The 24,971-nt window shown below is 40.6% G+C and overlaps 1 protein-coding gene across 1 annotated transcript in view; it reads left to right on the forward strand.

Moving 5' to 3' along the window:
* Positions 1-24,971, forward strand: part of JARID2 (jumonji and AT-rich interaction domain containing 2) — a 301,706-nt gene that overhangs the window by 1,457 nt on the left and 275,278 nt on the right. The window lies entirely within an intron of this gene.

Below are 24,971 nucleotides of genomic sequence, written 5' to 3' on the forward strand. Positions count from 1 at the left end.
GCAGAACTAATAATTATTTTTATCTGCATGTTAAAAATAAAATATTTCATTTTGTTCAGAAAATGCTTACTTCAAGATATGAGATGCAACACTTTAAAAAAAAAAAGTTGTAGAATATGCTGTATTATCATTTCTGGCTTTTTTCCGTGAGGGGTGTATATATGTATTTTTTGGGGGGGGGGTGACCTTCGGGACCCTTTTTGCCTTGTTTTAAAATAGATTTAATAAAAAGTAAATTGACTTAAGATGTCTATTTCTATCGATGTTTGTCTCTTCTCTTTAAAATATAATTTAGAGAAACGAGGGGTTAGGAAAAAATTAAAAACTTAAAGGTATTCTGCACCGAATTTACGAATTAAAAATACATCCGCATTGCAGAGGAATTGGGAGTCTGAAGCGGACTAGTTTAAAGTATTGCATCGAAACAGGAACATTGTCTAGAAAGTCTAACGAAACATGTAAGACGTGCACGTTTCCCAGGCAGTGAAACAAAGCAGAATGGGGGAAGAATTTGTAGTGTTTAATTAAAATAAAATAATCTATATTTTAAAGCCACATCACGTCTGTACGAGTGAACAATAGAATCTTCCTCTGGTTTTGCCTATCGTGCTTGTTAAAGAATTAATAAAACTACTGTCACCCCCACTCTTGCCCAAGAGGCAAGGTATGAAAGAGACCTGTGAGCATGGTAGGGAGACAATGTATCCTGTGTTCACAAGTTTAACTTCGGAATGGAGGGAAATAGCTTTTGGGGAGGGGGCAAGGGAGTGCAGGTTACTGTGTTCCTCTGTGTGGGGAGCGGGGAATGTGTGGGTTGCTGCACTATTGCAGTGAGTAGCAGGCACAGACACAAGCATGGCTGCTGCTGCTGCTGCTTTGGGCTGGCCTGGTCGATTTCCCATGCATCCTCTCGAGCAGCGGCAACAGGTTAAGCGGAATGTCATTACGAGACCCCGGGTTCCCGGCCACTCAGCCCAGTCAGTGCCAGGTTCTTGTTGTTGTTCTGTGACGTCACAAAGGGAAGGGCCTGGGCTCGGTGGAATCTTCGTCTCATCAATGTTCTGATTTCCCCCTCCCCCTCCTCTGTGACGTCAAATGTGAGGCGGGCCGCTTAGGCTGGGGAAGAGGGGGAGTCACGAGGGCACTGGCTGCTGCTACTGGGGAGGATGTAGCTTTGGCACCCAGCACTGTTCTCTCCTCTTACCAGGTGAGCAGGTGTAGCAAGCATTGCATACACAGCAACTTCTATCAACCTCTTTCTCCCTTCCTATTAAGTGGAGTCTGAGCCTGTTTAATTTGGTTCAGAGCAGGGAGCTAATCTACCTCATCTTTAGGTAGGAGGTACACTTCCCTGATGCCCTTTAAGAAGAAAGGGTTAGTCATTCTATTTTTCCTATGTGGTATAACTTGATATGGTAAAGTAGAGGCACTCCTGTGTGGGTTGGTGGCACAGGGGGTGAAGTTATACCAACAGAGCATGGCACCTTTCTTTTTTTCTGAAACCTCTTTAAGTATTGCAGTGTCATAGAAGGTTTCAGAGTAACAGCCGTGTTAGTCTGTATTCGTAAAAAGAAAAGAAGTACTTGTGGCACCTTAGAGACTAATCAGTTTATTTGAGCATGAGCTTTCGTGAGCTACAGCTCACTTCATCGGCTATGCATCCGATGAAGTGAGCTGTAGCTCACGAAAGCTCATGCTCAAATAAACTGATTAGTCTCTAAGGTGCCACAAGTACTTCTTTTCTTTTTTCTTTTTAGTGTCATAGTAGAGCATCCTGGGCAGCATCTTTCCTTTAATACACACACATGTGCACCCACTCAAGTCTTTTGTCTGCATGTTTCAGTCCCAGGCATGGTCACTCACACCCCAGATTTGAACCACAGCTCTCAGAAAGGGCCTCCAGTTCCTGGCATTTTGTAAAGACTTTATTTAAAAATATAAAAATGAGTTTTGCCTTTGATAGTGTGCACTCTATCTTTTTTCCATTTAGCTAATCTCACACAGCTTGTCCACCTGAACTCCCTCCCTCAGAGGGACACAGTTGGTTTTATTTCATGTAAAACCTTTCAGGCACTTCACAAAAATTTTAAGTCTGATCCACATTCTAATTGCTTTGGAGGTTTTGCTATTTTAGGGACACTGGAACATTTGTGTTTTCAGCTCATAGTTACTCAAATAAATCAATCACTATGCTAAGCAATCTCTGATCTCTGTCTATGGAAGAGCTGGCTTGTAAGGGATTATGTGACATTCCCACAGTGGAGTATAATGATGGTCTTCCTAGTGTCATAAATTGCCTATATTGCTGGCTACATATGATGTTTTACTGCAAGGATGAATTTGAAGTAAGATATGATGTTCCTACACTCGTCGGTGACACAAGGAGACAGGTCAACTAATTGTCCAGTCCAAAAAAATAAAGTACTGTTTTGTAGGCTACTTAGCTCTGGTCTTCAGATAACCACAAAGACTGCCACAATGCAACTAGAGCCTTTTGCTGAAAAGTAATTGTCTGAAATGTACCCTAAAAACAAAAAGACTCATATAGCACAGTGTTAAGGCTATTGCCTTGAGGCTTAACTTGCTGTTTCACAAATAATCATCATAACCAAAAGTTTATTTAAACCTCTGATGTATTACACTGGGAGGTGTTAATCCAAGAAAAAGGAAACTTGTGTGTCTTATTTTTAAAAACCACGGCTGATTCATACAAATTTATCTGTCATCTCTTCACCCTCCTCCCACTCAAACATCTTTAAATATCAAATATTACTTTTTGGCTCAAACCTCAGAAAACTGACAGCATTGTAAAGCATCAGCTGTGAAGCCATATTCTGTTCAGTGTGCACTTAGAATTAATAGTTCTTAAATCAGAAGCTTTGAAGTCTTAAATATAATTTCATAAGTGCATTTTTCTATCCTTTTTTGTGATGTCTTATAGCAAATCCAGTGGTCATCGTGGTTTAGTTTTTGAAGTAACAGACCTTTATTACTGTAACGAAATACCTGCGTAGTTCTGCCATGGTAACGGATGGTGAAATATAATTAAGTAGTAATGACACCACTGTCTCCTTGTGTGATTTGTGTGTCTGTCCTTGCAGGGGTAAAAGTGACACACTCCACGTAAGGACAGCCTAGGTTTGTCAAATCAGGGGTTCAAAGCCTAAAGAAAATCAGTAGATTCCAGAGGTCTGAAAAGACATTGATGTTTTTGAGTAATGCTTTGGACTGTGTAATCATACAATATCCTTGTGACATCAATAGGAAAAAAAATTGCTTCATACATCCTTGAAGCGTAGCCTTCTCTGGGATGGAACATGGCAACTGCATCATAATGCACAACAACAGTATACAGTAGTTTCGGAAGCATGATATACCAGAGCCAACAGAAACTGCACTGGGGAATTTATTTAGGAAAAATGTATCTGTGGTGGATTTTGGTAACGCCTGTTGCCTTGCCATCCTTGCACTCAAGTGCTGTCCGTTTTCTAAATTTCACAATTGGATGGGGCCTCTGTGTCCTCTTGGAAGAGATACAGTGCTTGATTTGGCACTGATGAGGAGGAAGACAGTGCTACTTTCTGAATTACTGACACCATAATCTTCCAATGAAAGGAGGGGCAGAGCTGCTCTGTCCTGGTTGAGCCATGTAGTCCTGGGGGATAGCTTTAACAAATAAGGGGAGTTCAGTCCTTATGTTGTCTTAGCTCTTATTTTAGGGGTGAGGAATAAGCTCCTCCATCAGTCCACTACAGACAGTGCTTTTACATGCCTGGCTGGGATTCTGATTTATTTATTTATTTATTTATTAATTTAAATATTTCTTTCAAGGGCTAGATATAATCTTGTAAGGACTCTGTTGTCAGCCCTAAGGGCCCTTGGCTAGCATTGTGGAGAAACTGCTGTTAAGTACCCTGTGCTACAGGTATTCTACTTTCCCTGCTGGGCCCTCTTTGTCTCAAGGCCTCTTAAGTTTGGTCAGGACAAAGATTTATTACAGCATCTTTCTCCACAAAATAACACACACTTTTCTTGTGAAGAGTTGTAGCTAAAGCTTGAAGGATGCAACTCCATGGAAAAACTTTCACTATTCAGATGATCTGGTTAAGTTTGGGCTCCTTCCTGAGCTCTGTTAATTCCCTTGAAACTCTTAATGCAAGCCTCTGCTTCATGGCCACACCACAGCTCTTCTAGGTCTGCAGGCTTTGGGGCCTTTATTCCTTATTGGCCAGGTGAGTAAGCTGCTGGTATTGCATATGAAAAAGGGGAAGGCAGAGCTGAAGAACTATTTTGGGATCTCTGGATAGGGCCAGTAGGTGATCTAGGCTTTTCCTTGGGCTGAGTTTACGTCAACAAATATCAGATAAAATAATGTAATTACTCAGCACTGTGTAAAAATTGGCTACAACATTGTGTGTAATTCAGAGAGCAAAGGATCTAGTGGTGTACCTAACAAGCATATGACTTATAAGTGCTTACCTTTTCTTGTTGCTGTGAATAATGTCTAGAAGAATTGTCTATTATGGATGGGGGGAGTGGCCTCTTACTTCAACCAGCTTCATGGGCTAGAAACAAAAAGTGTGTAATTTTATACAGTATGTTCCAGAATTACTGATACTAAATTATTAAGACCATAGCAAATGGTTCCTAATTGTTTTAGTGTTCACTGGGCACTTTCACTGCTGTAGTGAGGCTTAACAGGCCTACTAAGCTAGCATTCTAGGTATATCCTCCATTTTTCTAAAAGGAACAGAATAATACTTAGCACTCTGGATGTTAAAGCTTGGTACAAACATTAACTGATCCTTGCAATGAGAGAGGTAAGATTTGTCCCCATTTTATTGTTGCAAGACCTAGGTCTAAATGACTCAACTAAAACAGCACAGCCCTCAAGAGAACAGACTAAACTAATATCCAGTGTGTCTGGATTCTAGTACCATACTCATTCTGCTTGATTACAATACCTAACTATGGTACACAGCATCAGCTGTAAAAGCAGTACAGGTACTTCACATCATTTAGAGTTGCAGTCCCATTGCACTGTATATTAGAGGAACACTTTTTCAGCATAATCTAAAGAAATAATGAAGTCTGTATTTAAGAATTTGCACTCTTTCTGTGTTTGTTTGAATAGAGATCTGATATCTTGCAGATGATGGAGATAATTTCTTATGATGATTACTCAATGGAGGGAGTATTTAATTAAGCAGATCCCTCTCATACCGAAGAGCAAAAGGGACTCTGCAAGATTAAAATTCGGATTTTGACATTCTGTTTGCACATGTTGCTAATACTACCCAATTTATATAAAACGGAGAGTGCTGGGGGGGAAATCTATTCAGCGTTTATGTTGTTGTAAGGCTACTTTTTATTTCATTTGGCTTGGACACTGAAGAGATTCTAGTCACTTTCGGCTTTTCTTATGCACTAGAACAGTATTACAGTATTTGGTTTGCAATAATGCAGAGGAAGGCTCAGATGAAACTGCAAACAGAGAGAAACATGTTTTGCTTCTCTATGATCAGGAGCCAGTGTTTTGTGATTCTGCAGATGTGGAGAATAAATGCATTGCAGCAGAATCTAATTTTGCATTTAAAACAAGTATTTAATTTTTTCGAGGCCTGATGGTTGTGAAAAAACCTATCCAAATGTAAACAAAGTTTAACTGATACACTGTCTGAATGAGAGTGCAGACAGCCAGAAACAATAGCTCTGGTGGATTTGATTGACTTTCTTAATCTAAAGGGGATGTTAACTTTCAAGTCTAGTAATACAAATTTCTGTGTTGTCAAACCTGAACAGCCTCCATATATTCCGAGGTATCAAGAGCCCCAAATATCCCTAGCCAACTGCCCAAACCTTCAGCTTTTCTGAAAATGTTTGATTCATCTATTTGTTTTCAACACAATTCTGTAGCACATAACACTTAAAATTTAGAGACCGTGTAAAATAAAATGAACTTAATATCAAATGATTAAATACCAGGGAATAACGTACTTATCACTCACTTTCATATTTAATTTGATTAAAAACCACAATTAAAAAATGATGTGAAGCTGCCACAGTATCTGCAAAGCGTTCAAAATGTTTTCTGTAACACTTAGGTCCAGTTTACTATGGAGTACATGGTGCTTAATTTAAGGTATATAAAGAAGGTACATAAAATATCTAGGGTTCCCTTAGATCTTTTCTGAGGTGTTTGCTGATTTGTCACCTTTAGGGGTATTGAGTATAGTCTTCCCTGTTTTTGCTGCAGAGAACTAGAGAATATTATTGGGAGCTTTCTTGGTTCTCATTTGAGCAGGCAGATGTGTTTCAATCTTTCATAAAAATGTTCTCTTTTTAAACATTTGTAGGTTCAAATAAGTTTTAAACCATCTGATTGAAAAGCTCTTCTTTCAGTTGCTCAGGTTTCACTCTTTCCTCTCTTGTAATGATATTCTGCTAGTTCATGTTCAGGGTTTTCATGTAAAAATAGAGCAGTTGACACCTGGTATTTCCCGGTGTGGAGGTGACAGTACGGGAGGGGAATGGAATAAAACTTTTTTAAAACAGGAGTGAACATTCACATATTTATTTTCAGGATGCTTATGCTAAAAGCTTGAACACGTTTTCCTCTTGTTCCTCATTTTAATATGCAGATGAAGAGTCTGATCCTCTGAACACTTATGCTTAAAGTTCCTTATGTGTGTTGACTTGATGTAAATCGAACTATTCACAAGTAAAATGAAGCATGCACATAAGTGTCGGCAGGATTGGGACCCAAGGATTGGAGCCAAACGTGCTCTGAAACCACCACATTTCCCATTGACTTCAGTGGGGAACTTGGATGCTCAGAAACTCTTAAGATCAGGCCTACAAACATTTTTAAAAATCTTTTTAAATAGTTCCTGAAAAAATTCTAGCTAGTATTAGGAGCTTGGCTTTTGAAAAGCTAAATGTAGTACCTAAATGTACTGCTTGCATGTGCATAAGAAGCACAGATATACCATTTAGCCAAGAACTGCATTTGGAAAAGCTCAGCTACTCTTTCCACACTAGAAATGAGGAATTGGCTCCTGTACTTTGATTTCTCTCTGGTCATCCTTCCCTTTCTCCTCCTGAAATTTTATTGATTCCCTTTCTTTCCTCTTCTTTCTTAATCCTCTAGTGGAGAGTTGAAAGAAAGGTTGAGCACAGATCAGGCCTGTAGAATGAAACCAATATCTAGTCAGTTCCAGTTTAGTGCCTGATGGATCACAAACTGGGTGTGCAGTCAGATTGTTTGGCAGTGATAAATAGTGCATGGGGAAGTGTGGGAGTACCACAGATAATTTTTTAATTTCCTTATTAGACTGGTGACTTGAGTGACTCTAACTTACTATATTTTTAACCTTCCAAAATGCATCTCTTCATAATGTTTCTGGTCTTTTCTGCCTGGATTCTTGTGATCCTTTCTGGCAGATACTCTTTCCCTCAAATTGTTCTGTAAAAGGGTAGCTTTGAATGTGAGATCATTAATGAAGTGGTGTTGTATCTGTGTCGGTCTCAGGCTAGTAGAGAGACAACAAGGTGGATGAGGTAATATCTTTTATTGGACCAACTTTTGTTGGTGAGAGAGGCGAGCTTAAAAGACACAGATACAACACCACTTCATTAAAGCTATCCTTTGGATGTGAGATCTCTGAGACCATTACCTCTGAGAGAGAGATTACCTCTATCTCTGACCTTTAATGGGTCATTTCTACTTTCTAATAATAAAATAAATCTCACTGGAAAGTCATGTCATGTTGCAAAGCCCTAACAATGTTGTGCTTTACCATGTCCCTAATTTCTGCTTTTTATTCTTCAAATATGTCTTGCTAGTCTGACCTCTTTTGGATGGTGTGATGGTTGCAGAAGATGGAATATTTAGTTCAAACAAATCGATGATACAGTTATTTTTGCATACAGCAAAATCCATGGGCGTTCATCCTGCAGTAATCTACTAAATTTAGAATACCTGTACAAACTTTCATTTTTTATCTTTTGTTGCAGATTAGTTTGAAAGCCTGTATTGTCAAATTAAGAAAGAATGATAGGATTGGAAAACTGATCAACTGTATTAACTGACCTCTGGAAAAATGTATCTATGCATGAGCATTGTTTTACTATACAGGTTTTCAGTGAAAATCATTTTAACTTTGTTCTTTTACACAAATTGGTGTGTGTAGAATAAATACGCACTTGCTGGTATTTCTGTTTAATCCAGAACAGAGTGCTGTGCACACCTTTTATTTATTTATTTTTTAATAGCCTACTCTTCTCTGGCCAACACCCAGACTATTTGAAGAGGTGGAGGACAGGGATCCAGGGAGGTACAAGAGAATCCCCCCTGTTGAGAATCTCAGAGCTTCCCCAGCACCTCCATGGGCACTGATATGGTATGCTGTTCTGCTCCTGGATTTTGCTGAGGAGCTGACTTTTTTGTACTGGCCTTTCGACCTGGCTTTTCTCCCCTAAGTCTGACTGTGGGAAAGGAAGGGCTGTCTTCTCTCCCCTTCCTATTTTTCTGCGTGTGTGTTTTTTCTTCTTCCCCTCCCCACGGAATCATGCCTTGCAATCTCTGGTATGGCTCAGTGTTGGGTAAATTCTACTTTTGTGCTGGGTGAACTTGACTCTGTCAGCAGGAATCTTGCCAGTTTCACTGTGGTGTTATGGGCCCTACTGCAAGTGTATGCTCACTATTTGCAGGCATTAAATTCCTTCCTTCCCCTTTTCAGAGAATTAAGATATGTGAAAAAATAGAAGTGTATTGCCAATCTAGGGCCATGTCAGCATACAGCCACCACAGTTACTAAATCGCACGCGTGTGTGTGTGCACTCTTGGCATGGTGCGCGTCCTCATCAAGAGCGCTTGTATTGATTGTATTATTAGCATGGGGTGTTGTGGGATGGCTCCTGAAAGCCAGTAACAGGTAACTTAAGCAACACAGTGTCTAGATTCTAGACTTACATTGCATCGAGCTAGTTACATCGACCATGACTCTATGGTACTTGGAGAGGTGGTGTTACTAAATCGGCGTAGAGAGGCACTCGTGGGTGGGAGCCAAATTTAAGTGAAGAGGCTTCCACAGCTAGATCAAAGCAGGTCAGTTTATGTTGACCTAACCATGTGGTGTAGACCAGGCCTGAGTAATTAAGAGTTTGTACCTGAGTGTGGTGACAGCCTGTCTTAAGAATACAGAAGGGAACCTGAGAGAGTTGAAGTGCAGCACTGTAATGAATCCCACACAACATTGAATTATTTTTGACAATACGACTGCTAAAATTTAAAAGGAGTCTGTGAATCTTGGACACGAGTTTGCTCAATGTTTAACCCTATTAAATTATTGTACTTTTTATTGGTTTTCATACCTGCTGTCTTAACTCTAAATGTGCTTTTCTGAAACTAGTAACCCATAGTCCCAAGAAGCTTTTATTCTAGAAGTAGCATTTAGGTTTCAAAAATGATGTGACTTAAACCAGCTTATATATTAGTGTCTTTTTATAAGATGGTTGATTTGGCAAAGTGTGTGTGTTTTAAAATGCATTACTTTCAGTTTGTCCCACCATTCCTCCCCCTGCCCCGACACATCAAAGTTGTAAGCCAAATTTCTCAGCTCGGGAGAGTCAAGATTGCACACACACTTCATAATACAAGTTTCCAGGTCTGCTTGTATGCCAGATCAATTAACTCTTCTTAGCACAACTAGAAGTGGAATAGAATTGCATATGCTTCCATTTCAAGGATACAAAACTCAGGCCAAACTTTGAGTTTGGAAAACTCCAAGCCAAATGAAAAGAGAGCATTTTCTGTTATTGGTTGTAAAGCTGTCCACTGGTCTGGCACATACCTCTTAACTGCAGTTCCTTTTTGGTAGAGGAACAATACCAAACTAAGGGACTTGAAGTGAATTTTCACCAGATAAATGTGAGTTGAAAGGGTTGCAGTGGGGAGGAAAGACTCTGTCTGTCTGTCTGTGTCTCTCTCTCTCTCCAGGTATAGTGATGGTGATGAAACTCTCATGGCTCATTAGACATCTGGAATTTCTATTGGGTGACTAAAATATAAAGCAGAAGTTAACATGTTCAGTTAGTAGTGCTTTTAATAAATGATTGAAAGAAGTAAGAGTTTGTCTACTACTGAGACTGTTATCTTAGATTTGAAAATTTTTTCACTGTGCATTGTTTGCTTATAGTTATTAAACATAATGGGTACGTGGTATATTTGTAAGAGAAAAGGCTTTGTACTACTTTAAATCTGGAGAGAACCCCTATAGGTGGGATGTCCCCTTATCTGATTGTAACATTTATTTCTTTCATGTAACAAATCATATATTGATATAGCTGGCAAGTCATTCTGAACTTGGCTTTTCCTTCTTTCAAAGATTTACCGTTAATACCGTATCTTGATTAAAGCCACAGCTAAATAAATGAGGAGAGGCAGACTTTGTTTAAAAATAAAAAAAAGAATTTTAAATAGATGGAGAAAGACATGATGTCAGACAGTGTATGGCTTTAGGAATTTTCCTGCCCGTGGTGGGTTTCAGTATGTGAGACTCCGGGTATGTCTACACTGCAGTGAAACATCCTTGGCTGGCCCATGTCAGCTGACTTGGGCTCAGGCTGCAGGGCTGTAAAATTGCAGTGTTGACATTTGGGCTTGGACTGGAGCCTGTGTGTGTGAGAGAGAGCGAAATAGTTATTGTAACAATTTCAGCATCAAGATTTCTGAGGGAGGGAGGATGGCCTTGTGGCTTCTTTCGTCTGGCTGGTGTAGAGCAGCAACTACAATTTCATGTGAAGGTGATCAAGCCAAATGGCTACATCAGGAGTAGCAGATTTTATTGCAGTAATGCCTCCTTCTTATTTATAAACTGGGCAGTAGGTAGTGATATGTTTGCAAAGGCCCAGAAATAGGAGTTGGGAAAATGATTTCCATTTTCTATCCAGCCAGATCTTCTGCTGATCATGTTTTACATGGGTTATTTGCCTTGATTTCATCTATTTTACCTATGCTAGTGCTATTTTCGAGGGAAGTAGCTCTTATGCAGCCTCCCTGGTCCACAGTACCCTCTCCAAGGAAGGAAGAGGGACTACTACAAGAGCACCTGCTTCCTTTTTTTCTTTAAGCCTGAAAGGAAGGCAAGGAGCAGTAGCTGCAACTCACTTTTGGGGGCAGCGGCACTGGGAAAAAGCATAGCTGAAGGAGGAAAGAGTACATTTGTCTTCATTCCCATCCTTCAAGTGTGGCTCCAGAATTGTAAGGTGGCAATATAATCCCCCCCGCTTCCCCAGTTTGCATCCTTGCATGATACCATGTAGAATTAGGCAAATACTGCTACATTTTTTTTGGTCAATCCTTGTTCACTTTATTTAAAAATATGGATTTGCTGTGGCCATGTTCACCCTTTTCATGTTCATTTTGTGAACATTTGTGCAGTTTAGTTCCTTTGATATGAATGATCAGGGAAAGTGGATTTCATAGCCACATAACTAAGGATTCACAGAAATCATGTTTTAGATACACATGTCCAAGCATTAATTTATGTATTCATCCAGTCAGGAAACAAACTAACAAAAAATCATGTGAATTATCTGACTATTCCAAGTGCATGGATAGTTATGATTAATGGGCTTGGAATACTCAGTCCATCAACAGAGGAAATTAAAATTCACAAAAATTTGAACATGGTTTTTAAGGACAAACTTAAGGAAATTGCAGTCTGCTCATGGATATTCTACAAGTAGAGGCTAAATTATTAGTGACAAATAGAGCGACAGAGCGGAATGAACACTTTTAATTAGAAGTGTTAATATTTGATGCATACATTCTGTGTACCTGTCCTATTCTGCCCGCATATTGGTATTTAGAAACACCTATCTCTTCAGACAGAAGTCTCCATTTTGGTGCTTTTTCTGTTGAAAGACATCTTCTGGCAAACTGCCACAAACTGCTATGTTTTCACCAAAAGACTGAATATTTGTAAGAGAAAAGGTACAGTTGTTACTGGGTTTTTTGTTTATGCCCTTAGCCAAAGGAATATACTACAACATATGTATTTAATTTAATCTTTTTAATTTTAATGAAATTTTAAACTGAAACTAGAAAATGTATTATGTAACAAACTTAAGTCCAGTTTTATCTGTCTTAAACCCATGATGGGGTGTGTATTAAAGTGGTCTTTTTCCATTTCAAATAGTTTCTATATCATTACTGCTGACGGGTCTAATTGTGATACGCACAGTACAAACGTAAAGCATAAAGAGAGTATGCTCTAAATAGAAAAGACAGAGGACAAGGTACAGGAATTGATTGACCTCGTCCAGGGTCACATAGGGTATGTCTGTGCTGCATTACAAAACCTGTGCAGGGAGTCTCAGAGACTGGGTCTGCAGACTCCGGCTTGCAGGATAGCGCTAAAAACAGTTGCGTAAACTTTCAGACTCAGGCTCAGAATCCCACCCCTCTCCCCAGGTTTCAAAACCTGAACTCCCCCCTGAGCCCAAATTTCTACACAGCTGTTTTTAGAGCTGTAGCATGAGCCTGAGTCTGTAGACCCAGGCTCTGACTCTTGCTGGTGTGGTTTTAAAATACAGTTGGCTGAGATGTGAATAAAACCAAGGTTTGCAATGCTCAGTCCAATGTCCCTTCTCCTAGGCCATGCTGGCTGTCAGTGAGTTTATTTTACATGATTCTCCTGTCTGGTACTTCATGATGTGTTTAGTATGAAAGTAAACAATAACTGCATGCAATTCTAGTGCAGAAAATTCTATCCCTTGAGTTTTTTTTTTAAAGTATATTAAACGTTTATTCAGTTTAATTTATGTTATGGAACTTGGCTTACTGCTTTGAAAATGGGATGACAGTTGATTTCTGGTTTTCATGTGAGGATATAAGAACATCTGTTAGTTCAGTTTCTGAACCTTCTTTGCTCCTCCACATGTGCACCTCAAATTTCAGGTTGTGTCACTAGTGTCCTCTTGTTTTCCATGGTACCTTCCAGAACTTTGGGCATCTGTGAGTCTTAAGTGTACTTTATCAAAAAACTTATGTATTTTTGATATTTTTATTATATAGTACACAAAGGAAATTACAGGTAATATTTCCTTTGTTACAGATAGTGAACTGAATTATTTCTGTTCATCATGTCCTTTTTAGAGCAAATAGATCTCATCCTCTCATGCCTAGCTTTTATTAATAGGTTGGAAGAAGAACTAGCTTTCCTGCTTTTGCAACTCCTGATTGGCTTCTTAACTTTTAATAAACTAGTCATTGAATTGAATTACTTGAATACACTGAGAGATTCTCTCTGCACCTGTGGAAGAAGCTACTGCTGTCAAAAGATGATTTAGCAGTTCAACAAACTTTGGTTCCAGATTCTTAGCTGGACTTCCACCAGTTTGACTTTTTTAAAAATATGGCAGCAAACAAGTGCTGCTGAATATTATTTTTTGTTTAACTTTAAATGATTTTAATAGATTAGTCCTTAATATAAATTATATACCAATTTAAAATTAAATGTTAAATTGACATTTTAAAATCTGTATTTTAATTTAAAAAATAAATAAGATTTTTACCTACCCAGCTGTTGGGATCTGCTTGCTCATTCCAACAGCAGCTTTGCTGAATTCCTGTATTTTTGTGTCCTGCTCCCCCTTCTGGAATATTGTGGAATTGACTACGTGGATCACAGGTTCAGCGCCTCTGCTGTAGAGATCAGGAGCTTGCTTTCTTTGTTTGGAGAGCTTTTTTTCCTATAATCATATTCCTTTCTCTTGGCTCTCTGGCTGCATGTACTTGTGCAATATCGTATCCTGGTTCAATGTGTGAACTAAAGGGTCTCCTATGGGAACTAAAGTCCCTGTGGGGGTAATTAATGCAAATCACCAGGGCAAATAACAGGTCTGTGGAAGTTCCACCCCCTGGGGAAATAGCATATACTAGTTTGACCTGGTTCAAGAGACCTGGCAAACAGAGAACTTGAAATGGTATCAAGTGACTGCCCTGACAGGGGGAGAGAAATTGCTCACACTCAATCAAAGAACTGACATGAAACTGTGACCGAGAGAGAGGTGTGTGAAGGTCCTGAAGTACTTTCATCCTATCAGGGTTGGTGGGTGACAGTTGGTAAGCTATACATCTGCAGTATGGTGCTTATTGCTTTGATGTTTTCTCTGTAATGCTTTTGGTGTGAATAAATAGTTCTTTACTCAATGAAATGATCACTAGTTAGCTCTGTCACTTGACCCTCTTAGACTTATTATCAGGGCTTCTGAAACTGTTCACAATAAATAAAAGCTCCCTCAAATGTGGCTTTGAATCTTTCCATCTGTCTCAGTGCTACTATGATTTGCATGGTTATGGCTCTTGCTGCACTTTGCCCAGCCCGTTTCGCCATTTCTTCATGTCTCTGTAGAGAGCTAGTGAATGTTTCCATAGTGGTATGACCTTTACAATGTTGACGGTATAGGTCTCCGCCTTCTTGAGATAAAAAACCCCAAACTAGAGCTGTTTTCTGCATTTACATGCTTTGAGTTTACTTCAAACTATAGCACACAAGTCCTTCAGTCACACAAGTGGAGCCTGAACTTAATGCTACAAGGCCTGGTCACCCTTTCAACCCTTGGCTAATGCCTCTTCTATTTAAAGGTAAGCTTTCTTTTATCAAGTATCTTCATGAGGAGATTAAATTGCTTAGAAATGGTTTCACTACAACATGTACATTTACAGTTCTTTCTGGATAAAGTAGTACAAAGACCTACTCTACTCCATACCAGAAAAGAACACCGGGTTTCACCCAAACCAGTCCATTTCCTTGACATCATTTTTTCCTAGTTCTAAATGTCCCCTGGAAATACTAAATGCTCTGCACGTGGAACTTAATCATCTATCTTTGACCATGGAAAAGACTGAATGTTTCTTTCCTTCTTTATGGCAGTCACAAGAAGGAATATAGTAAGGTTGGTTGCTCATTGGCTTATTTCAGAGTAGCCGCCGTGTTAGTCTGTATTTACAAAAAGAAAAGGAGTACTTGTGGCACCTTAGAGACTAACCAATTTATTTGAGCATAAACTTCTGTGAGCTACAGCTCACTTCATCGGGCTTGTGTCAGCCATCTTTTGGGTAAACCCTCTGAAGGGCACCCTACCATCTCCTGCAAGAGATGCTTCCACATCCAATGTGGAATTACAGCTTCTGTAAAATTAGTTTTACAGAGCAGTACTGGGTTGTCCATTCATTTGTTCACCAACTGTTATAAAATTGACAGTTTACCATGGGAGGGGCCAGTACCCAATCTGCTCTTATTTCATGGTAGCCAAGCAAAGTGTGTGGTCGGAGTGGGGGAGGGGAGAAGTCCAAAATCTATTTTATATATTTTTGATTGTTTTTTATTTCCCTTCAGACCCATCCACTTTCACACACGCACCCCAGCCCCCAGTTTTTGGTACTTCTAGAAGCAATGGCCTGTGAGCCAAAATGTCATGTTTTACAGGAAAGGCTTTTTAAAATTCCTTTCACTTTGGTTTCTCCTAATGTGACATTCACTTCTCTGGCTAGACCCTGCATTGAGGGGAAATATGAAAAATGCAAGACTTTTTTACTTTCCCTTTCTTTATTTCTGCTAGACATGTTTCTATCTCCTGAATTAATTGCCTGTTTCCAAATTGTCCCTTGTAGGTTTTTTTCCCCCATGGTTTTTCATCAGTTGTCTATATAAAGTCTTCTAATTCCTCATCCTTGCAAGCCATCATCTGGAGGATCCATGTGGTCAGTTCAGTAACATGCCAGGGGTGAGGGAAATAAGGGAAAGAGGGAGGGAGACAGATAACTAAGAAAAGCTGCCTTTGTACAGTGTGAAATGGGTAAGCACATCATAGCTGTAATGCCAAGAACAATGGTTGCCTTACAATTGGAAAGCACGATTATGTGTTTAAAAAAAAAAATCCAAGAACTAATTTTGAGCATCAGTGTGACAGCACGTTGAATTCTTCTTGCAGTTTTACCCAACCCATCTTTTTTAGCATGGTTGGGTGTTCATGCACAATTACATATTTGCATAGCTCTTTCAGTCCTTGAAAACCTGTACACATACTAAACCTTATAGTGCTTCTGTAAGCTAGCTAAATATCCTCAGTTATAGATGGAGAAATACATGCAAAGGTTAATTGAGTTGCACAAGGTCACAGTGAGTCCCTGGCAGAACCACAAGTAGAATGTGAAATTCCTGGCTCCCAGGCAGATGATCCATCTAATAGAACACTGTGTGGACAGCTTCCTTTGGATCTCTCGAACTTCATTTTTAAGAGTGGTATTTGGTAAGATGGAAGAATAGGATACTCTCTTACTTGAGTTGCTGTAAATTTCTAAAACAATAAATATTTCGTGTGAGAACTTGTTCTTCCACATAATTCACAACCCTTCTCTCATCACACACGTACGCTATCTACTGGTCGACTGTGAAAAATCTACATCAGTCAATATCTTGCTGATTGTTACTATTTAATGCTGTAAGTCCTCTGGCTTAATGCCAAAAGAATCTCCTAACGATGGTGTTAATCATGGGGCTCTCATACTTTTGATTACTTACAAGAGTCTCCATTCCAAACTGCCTCTGATCTCAAGGTCAGTAACTCTGGGGGTCCTGACAAACAATTATATTAAACATTTTGTTTTCTTTGTGAACTTGTTTCGTGAATGTTTGTTTTTTCTCAGCGTTTTAATAGGGGATATTTTTAAACTTATTTTTCAGTTAAACTATGTATGGCTATTATCCTTTTACCTAAGAACTGTCAATTAAAATCAATATGGGATCCATATTTTTAAATGTTATATTATTTTAAATGTGTTAACATTGCTTTTAGAGCTAATTTTATAGGACATTTCTATCTCAATTTTTAATGTAATGCAGAATATTTCACAATAATACCTAAGTTAACAATGATAGTCTTGCTGTATTGTGCAAAAAAGGCTTCTGTTCAGACCCAGCTGGGTTTCAGGCTTAATTCATTGCTCTATGGTGGGATCACCACAGCTGCTGTGGGGCCTTTACAAATGCAAAAAAGCTGTCAGTGTTTGTTTCATCAGATGCATAAGTGATGAGGCCAAGTTGAGGAATCCATTCCAGTGTGCATGTTTTAGACATTGTTTTCAGAATTAGTGTTTTAGAGTTTTTTAAAATTTGGCGCATACTATGCCTTAAAGCAAACAAATCTTAGGAATAGGATCAGTTTAAGGTTAGTCTACTTCAGACTTTCAGCAACACTTAACTTGAGTTTATAAAAATGTTATGGTGTACCTGGCTTTTGCTCCCAAGCAATACAATTGCCCCCATTTCCCCACTCCTCCCCAAGGTGTTTGTTTGGATTTTAATTGTTGCAAACAAGCAAAAGTTTAAAATATTTAAAAAGATTTAATTTTTATATTTATATATATTTTTAACCATAGTATGGAGAAGATGCTCTATAAGTCATATTACTAGTCTCTCTCGGGTCCCCACAAGTCACTGCCACCTTTTTTCCTTTGGCAGACAGAGACTGAACAGAGCTCCTTCTAGCCAGTTAAGGAGTAATGTTGGTTAATTGGCTTCAGAGGTTGCTGTTTAACATGGCAAGGCATGACCCCGTACCTAGGGGCTCATTGTACTGCCCCTGCACCACTTCCATTTCCATTTCATTGAGACAGTGGGAATATATTCCAGAATAGACTTCATGCTTCCTCGCATTCAGCACTCACAGGAACATATACAACAGGTCTCCCCACCTTAAGGTTGCCAACCCTCCAGGTTTCTCCTGGAGTTTCCAATAATTAAAGATTAATCTTTAATTAAAGACTGTTGTGATGAAACCTGTAGGAATACATCCAACCCAAATTGGCAACCCTGTCCCATCCTGGAACTAGTACAGTCCCTTCTTTAGAGAACTGTGGTAAATGCAAATGGGCAAAGGTAAGTAGGGAGATAAAGGGAGACCTTGTGAGGGGAAAGGGGAGGAAAAGATGCACAGTAAGGCCTCGTCTATGCTACAAAGTTCTGTGGACATGAGCCGCTTTGTGTTGACCCTAGTGGTGCATGTGTCTATCTTTAAATTTGTCTCCCACCAATGTAAGTGCCCTGTTACGGTGGCTCAGTAATACCACTTTTCCAAGTGGCATTCATTCATGGTCAAAGTGCTGAGGTTGATACATCTTGAGCAAAGACACTGTGTAATTAGGTCAATCCTAACAGTGCTCCAGCAGCTGTCCCACGGTGCCTGATGCTGACTGCTCTGGTTACAGTTGTGAACTCCGTTGGTCTCCATGACCCCTAAGCAGAAGGCTCCCCTCCCCTGTAAACTCCGTGATTTTTTGAAATGTCTCTTCCTGATGGCCCTGCTTGGCAAGCACACCGAGCAGCTCTCCCTTGTTGTGTGCAGCTGACTATACCAGCTACATGCTCCAAATGCTCTCTGGCTTGGATTAGACAGACAATATTGGACCTCCTGGGCCTGTGGGGAGAAGAGGCTGTGCAAACACAGCTACAGACCAACTGTAGAAACATGGACATCAATGAGCAGATTGCACAGGAGATGGAGGAGGAGGAGGGGTATGGCGGGCCAGCCGCAGTGCCGTGTGACGGGGAAGGAACTGTGTCAGGCATGCGAGAAGGCCACGGAGGCCAACAGTTGATCTGGTGCTGATGTAAAAAAGGCCTTTCATACTTGGCGGAGACACCACCACCACACCACAGACCATCTTGGATACCTGAGGAGCCCAAGCCACAGGCCCCTGGCGTGACCAGCAAGGGATGAGATGGAGGAGGAAGAGGAGTCGGGTGGGAGACGTGTGACTGGGCGACTCAGCTGTGTCATGAGCCAGGATCTGTTTGAGGCGCCACTGCAGTCCAGTCAGTCCCAGCAGGAGCCCCGATGCAGGGAAAGGAAACTCGGGTGAGTGTGTTAAATTTATTTCCCATTAAAATGATGTAGCAATGGTGCCCCTCTCCCAATTTAACAGGGTACAGCTATCAACTTTTCATTAATGTACATGTACTAGAAGAGGCATCAGTACAACAAAGAGAGGTAGTGTTCTGATCTGCTTTTCACTCTTCTGTAGAGTTAGGTAAGGAGAGGCTATGCCGAGAAGTTTGTTTATGTACACAGGGGATGTTCCTCGAATTCTCTTGAGAGATCTCGATTAAAACTTTCTTGGAGGTTTACTCTGCAATTCTCTCCTGAGGGTTTCTAGGAATGGCAGCCTTATTTTTTCCTCCACTATAGACACTTTCCCGTGCCAGTCTGTAATTACTGTAATTGTGCTGGCCAAAGTTCACAGGCTGGCAGCCTACGGGCCCAGGAGGCTTCGGGATGGCAGCAGCAGCTATGCTCTCTGTGCTCTTGTTACCCTCAGGAGTGAGAGAGTGGCTAAAATCACCACTGCCTGTAGAAAATGGTCCCAGTGCCCGGAGGTGTTAGTTTCTTGCAACTGAGCAATTCCTTTCTCATTTTCCACACCCCTGGTGGGCCATACTCACTCTGGCTGGAGCTGTGAGTGGCGCTGTCCACAAGCACTCTGACGCAGAAGTGCCAATACACCTGTCTTTTTAAAAAACTTTAGGGGAGCAAGGGAAGGGAGTTCTGAGTCTTAACTTTCACTTGCCACTGTGACTATACTGAGAATGATACCTCTCTGTGTTTTATCTGCAGCTGCTGCTATGACAGCTTTGAGGGTCTCTCCCTCCACACCCGCGGATTGCCTGAGCCAGATAAGGAAGAGAAAGAAGAGGACTTGGGATGACATGTTTGATGACATCCTGCAAAAGACAGTGCTGCATAGACTGTGAGCACAGAGCCTGGAGGGTGTACCTTGCGGTCTTCCTGAAGAAGGAAAGAGCAGACAGGAGAGAGGCCCAGGAGTCCCAGCAGGAAAAGTAGAGGGAGATGTAGCAGAATATAATCGGGCTCATCTGTCAGCAAAAACAGATGCTGGAGACTCTTGTGGATCTACAGGCTCAACAGTCATGAGCTCCCCTCCCTTTCCAATCCACGGAAGACTTCATTACAGAACCTCCCTGCATCCACCCCGCCCCATTCCATGTAGCATCGGGGCTGCACCGTTGCCGCTATCCCTAACCCTGCACACGAGGGGACGTTTAAGAACAGCCACAGCTTCTCGTACACTGACCTGTGAAAACCACAGTTGCTGTATATGTAGCTAAAAAGGACATGAATGTTCTTTCCCCTTGTTAAGTTCTATTCCATTAGTTTATTTTTTTAATGTATTTGCTTTTAAATTGCACAGATTAGTTTTTTCACTGATTTTTTTTTTTTACTCAAAAATCGATTTGGAAAATAATTCATCTTTAGTAATTCATGACATACAGATTCATAGACTTTAAGGTCAGAAGGGATCACGGTGATCATCTAGTCTGACCTCTTGCACATTGCAGGCCACACAACCTCACCCATTCCTGTAATAGACCTCTAACCTCTGGCTGAGTTAATGAAATCCTCAAATCATGGTTTAAAGACTTCAAGATACAGAGGATTCACCATTTATACTAGTTTTAAACGGCAAGTGACCCGTACCCCATGCTGCAGATGTAGGCGAAAAACACCCAGGCTCTGCAGAGTACCTAGCAATTCTGAAAGGTCCCACTTCTTTGTTACTGTACAGTGTGACACAACTCAAAGATGTACATCAAGCACCACTCAATTTCTAACAGGCCCCAAAACAGAAGGGCCAGACAGAGCACAGAACACTGCAGTTCATTTCTGTGGCTCACTGTTAAAGTGCTCTTTCAAAGCCTCCCTGAGCTGTATAGTTCTGCATTGAGCTTTTCTAATATCCCTTGTGTCTGGCTCTTTGCATTCATCAGACAGCCACTCCACCTCTGCTTTCCACCCAGATGGCACTTTTCTCCCTCTTTCTTTCACAGATATTATGCAGGATGCAGCAGGTAGCTACAACTATTGAGTCTTTTTTTTCCACTGAGAGCCAATCTTGTGAGTAAACAACGTCATCATCCCGTCAATCTACCAAAAGTGCTTTTAAATGTCATTCTGCACCTGCTAGGTCAGTAGCTGAATCTTTCCTTGGTGCTTTCGAAGTGGCCAGTGTACAGATGCTGCATTCCTCAGGATCACTGTTGGCATTTTAACATTGCCAGTGGTAATTCAGTGGCCGGTGTTGTACCAATAAATTAAAAACCAGCAGGATCTTATTAAAGGGAAAAAGGCAAAATACCACATTTATTGTGAATACAGAAAGAATCATAGTAAGCAGTTAGTTATAGCTATAACATTCCATTCAATCTCATATTTCTTCACTCATTCATTCATATACACACACACACAGGTTCTGCAAGGTTGTTATCATAGTTACCAGCCTTAGAGTTACTCATGCCAAGCCACTGGCCAGGTGGCCTGGACATGAGGAGGGAGCAGGGCCTTGTCAGATGCTCATCTGATGCTCCTGGAAGTTGGTTTGCAGAATCAGACCCCAAAGTTCTCACTTTTTAGAGTCTCTTTTTATAGGAATTTTTTCCTAGGCCAGTCTGTGGGAATTGCTTCATCATGCTGTTGCTGAATCAATCAGCAGATGGCACATTCCTGACGGCTCCGTGCTGCTAGATGTTATCTTGTTCTTTGGTTCTCCCATTCTTGAGGCTGTTGGGTGGATTCCAGTCTGCCCTCCGGGGGTCCTCTGGTTATTTCCACTTGACGCCTTCTTCAGCCGATGGACACTGGATTCTTAGGCTGGCACCTCCCTGATCATTCAGTTATTATCCACACCAAGCATCCATCCACATACATCCTCTATCTCTATTTTAATCACAATTGTTAATACAACAAAAGGGCGAGGAGTCTCTGGGTGCTGTTTCTGTTGTTAGAGTATTGCTTTGAGTCTCTGTGAATTGCTTTGAGAACAGACTCTGTCTTAGAATGTACTAACACAATTAGCAGCTTGCAAGTTTCACACATAGAGGGAGAGAAACAGTACCAAAACCCAAGAGACCTCTTAATTAGTAATACCCTGGAATTTAAACTATGGGGAATCAAACTCATTTGTGATTTTAATACAGAACTTCTTTAATATGATCCAACACCGGGAAATAAAGTCCCTGCTTGTAGCTTTCTGAACAGTCTTGTGTTCTTAAAGATGTAAATCTCATGAACTTTCCCTGATCAGGCAATATTGATGTTGGTGAAGCATTCCCAGTGATCAACCAACTCTTGCATAACCCTAGAAAAATAGCCCTTTGTGGTGATGTACTTTGTGACAAGGTAGTCTGATGCCAAAAGAAGGATATGCTTCACTGCAGTTTGGGAACCCCACTGCTGCAAATCCATCCACTGTCCTGTATGTTGCTGAGAGTCACAGTCCTGCCTAGCAGGAGATGATTAATGGCGCTGTACGTTTGCATAACAGTGGCCCCCACAGTGGATGTTCCAACTCCAAAACGATTTTCCACTAACAGTAGCAATCTGGTGTTGCAGCTTTCCGCAGTGCGATCGCTGCTCACCTCTCCACTGTCAGTGCAGCTTCCATTTTGGTTTCCGCACGCTGGAGGGTTGGGGTTTGCTCAGCACACAGATCCAGGAATGTGGCCTTGCGCATCCAAAAATTCTACAGCCACTGCTTGTCATCCCAGTCCTACATTACGATGCAGTTCCAACCAGTCAGTGCCCATTTCTCACGCCTGGAAGTGGTGCTCCAGAATCTGCAGGTGCTCCGTGAATGCCACCAACAACCTTGAATTGATTCCCGCCATGTCCCACAGCAGTCTGTTCTCCATGATATTGTCATGTTCCTTGCTGATTTGGTGGTTCTTGCGGCTCTGTAAATACCAGAGGATCATACATGCTGGGCTGGCAAGGCTGATAAGAATAGTGCAGAGCTGTACAGGCTCCGTGCCGCTGTCAGAGATGGCAAACAGTGAGATGGCCACATGAGAGTGGAATTTTTAAAAAGTCACCAAAATTGTGGGATATAGATGACATTATGCGATGGAGACAGTTTCATGCTGGAAAGTTGACCCCCTTGCTCCCACTCACCCGTGAGCAACTTGTTTCTGCCCACTATGCATTGCCAAAAGTTCCCAAGAGACCGTGCACTGGATAGTGATGGGTTGCGCACTGGGATACTTACCCATGGCGCACTGCACTGTGTGTCGACACAAGCACTCCTGGTAAGTAAGTGCAGCGCCAATGCAAGAAGCCGCTTATGCACTTGCATAAGCAATATGCTAACTGCAGCGGCTTTATGGCGACCTAACTTGTCGACCAAAGTTTATAGTATAGATGTGGCCTGAGGATTGGGTTTTCAAAAGAACCTGAGAGTCATGCATCAAAATCCTTTTGATGTTAAGTGGTTATCAAACTGCCTTAGACTCCATCCAAAACCGCAGCCAAAAATTAGTAAGGCTTATTAATATTATGTATTTTAAATGTGTCTACATTTCAGTTGATGTCTTAAGGGCTGTTTTCTACGGATGGAATTCATACAAACTTTTGACAAAAAATGACTCTTCTCGCAGGGGAAAAAGTGCAAATGAAGCTGGCAGTAAATATTTGGAATTTTGGGCCTTCTCACTATCTTCAGGTAACACACTCTAAGTCTTATGAGGCATTGGTGTTACCTACAATGCACATGAATTTAACTTCATTGTATAGAAATATGGGGCGAGATGCCATACTTATGCTGCTACCATTAATGCCATTGTTAGTGACATGGCTAAAACCAAGCACACTAATAGACTATTTTTAAAAAACAAAGGTTCCCATGATTTATTGTTTTCCGTGGCTCAGAACATTATTTCTAAATGTAGAGTTTGTTTAAAAAGATTCTAGTAAGAGTCTCACAAGACTGTGGCTATATATAACACAATAAATCCAATATATGTATGAAACCATTTGCATCTGTTTTTTGTATCAGGAAGCTTAAAACAAAAGTCTCAGAATACGTTACCAGGACATAGAGCTGAATTGTTATGTTTACTAATAAACTAATTTACAAAAAAACCCAACCCATGCTTGGGGCACTCTACAAGATAATACAAACAAATTAAAATAACAACAAATGACTACATCAAAATGTAAACAAATAAAAGCTAACAAGTTTCATATGAACAAAAAAAAAAGGAGAGGGGGTGGGCAGTGAAAGAGAGGAATGATAAGGAAGGGTAATACATATTTGTCTAAATCTTGCTTCTTGCAAAAAGCTTACTGTGATGGAATCTGAGATGACTGATGCACTAAGCTGCGTGGCTAATAATACACAGAGGGGGACAGGAGGAGACCAAAAGACAAGAAATCAGACTTGAAATTCCAGGTCTTTTGTATTTCACAGTACCATTGAAGGACCAGGGTTATTGTAATGGGGGTGTAGGGCAGGGAAAGCAGGTGCTAGCTGTCCACCATAGTACTACTTTGCTGAGCATCAAAAGAGGACTTTCTAGTGTATTGTCCTTCTGAAACTGACTTAAATAAAGTTGATATTTAACACTGCTTCAAATGTTTTTTAAAATTAAAAATGGTGTATCTGGGAAATGTGTTAACTTTCCTGACATTAATTTACTTGAAATGCTGTCTTTATCTAAGGGATCTGTTCAGTGATATCAGACTTGATCTAAAATACCAGCTGGATACAAATGTACCCTGTAATATTTATAATAAGTTACATAAGTGGATCTCTCTGGATATTTATTTCATGCTCATCACTTTAGGATAGTATTTGATGGCTGCTGTTGCTCACAATATCTAAAAACCTGGTGAAATCCTGGCTCTATTGCAGTAAATAGCTAACCTCCAGCTGATTTCTGTGCAGAGCCTGGATTTTATCCCTGAAGCTTTATAACAGATTTGCCACCTAGGGCCTGATCCACAGTCTATTAAAGTCAATGGACAGATGCCCCGTAACTTCAGAGGGCTTTAGATCAGGCCCTTAGAACTGTGGTATAGCTTAATAAAGGCCTACGTAGATTTTTCCTTCT

The sequence above is a fragment of the Natator depressus genome, chromosome 2 (genome assembly GCF_965152275.1).
Source record: "Natator depressus isolate rNatDep1 chromosome 2, rNatDep2.hap1, whole genome shotgun sequence".
NCBI classification, from domain to species: domain Eukaryota; kingdom Metazoa; phylum Chordata; order Testudines; family Cheloniidae; genus Natator; species Natator depressus.